The sequence below is a fragment of the Cebus imitator genome, unplaced genomic scaffold (genome assembly GCF_001604975.1).
Source record: "Cebus imitator isolate Cc_AM_T3 unplaced genomic scaffold, Cebus_imitator-1.0 Scaffold170, whole genome shotgun sequence".
NCBI lineage: Eukaryota > Metazoa > Chordata > Mammalia > Primates > Cebidae > Cebus > Cebus imitator.
Window position 1 is genome coordinate 73,075 of NW_016107485.1, and position 1,161 is coordinate 74,235.

General features: G+C 49.5%; 1 protein-coding gene across 1 annotated transcript in view; it reads left to right on the forward strand.

Annotated features, from left to right (window-relative positions):
* The window catches only part of RPGRIP1 (RPGR interacting protein 1), a 90,607-nt gene that overhangs the window by 22,306 nt on the left and 67,140 nt on the right, over nt 1–1,161 (forward strand). The gene's annotated exons all lie outside the window — the stretch shown is intronic.

Genomic DNA, 1,161 nt, shown 5'->3' on the forward strand with positions numbered 1-1,161 from the left:
GGGGTTTCACCATGTTGACCAGGATGGTCTCGATCTCTTGACCTTGTGATCCACCCGCCTCGGCCTCCCAAAGTGCTGGGATTACAGGCTTGAGCCACCGCGCCCGGCCTGGTCTATTTTTTTTTTTTAAGAGTGTCTCTGTGGCCCAGGCTGGAGTGCAGTGGCGCGATCTTGGCTCACTGCAACCTCTACCTCCCACATTCAAGCCATTCTCCTGCCTCAGCTTCCCGAGTAACCTGGATTACAGGTGTGTATTGCCATGCTCAGCTAATTTTTGTATTTTTTTTTTTTAGTAGAGACAGTATTTCACTATGTTGGCCAGGCTGGTCATGAACTCTTCAAGTGATCCACTTGCCTTGGCCTCCCGAAGTGCTGGGATTACAGACATGAGCCACCGTGCTGGGTCTATTTTACTATTTTATTTACTTTGAGATGGAGTCTTGCTCTGTCCCAGGCTAGAGTGCAGTGGCATGATCTCAGCTGACTGTAACCTTCACCTCCTGGGATCAAGCAGATTCTCTTGCTTCAGTCTCCGGAGTAGCTGGGATTACTGGCTTATGCCACCACGCCCAGCTCATTTTTGTATTTTTAGTAAAGACAGGATTTTGTCATGTGGCCCAGGCTTGTCTCCAGCTCCTGACTTCAGGCCATCTGCCCGCCTCAGCCTCCCAAAGTGTTGGGATTACAGGCGTGAGCCATGGATCCTGGTTCATAATCTTGGTAAATTCTCCATCACATTCAGGCCGGGCATGGTGACTCATGCTTGTAATCCCAGTACTTTGGGAGGCTGAGGTGGGTGGATCACAAGGTCAGGAGTTTGAGACCAGCCTGGCCAATATGGTGAAACCTTGTATCTACTAAAAATAGAAAAATTTAGCAGGGCACAGTGACAAGCACCTGTAGTCCCAGCTACTCGGGAGGCGAATTGCTTGAATCTGGGAGGCAGAGGTTGCAGTGAGCTGAGATTGCACCACTGCACTTCAGTCTGGGCAACAGAGTATGAGATTCCTTATCAAAAATAGATAAATAAAAAAATTATGGCTGGGCGTGGTGGTTTACGCCTGTAATCCCAGCACTTTGGGAGGCCGAGGCGGGTGGATCACGAGGTCAAGAGATCGAGACCATCCTGGTCAACATGCTGAAACCCCGTCTCTACTAAAA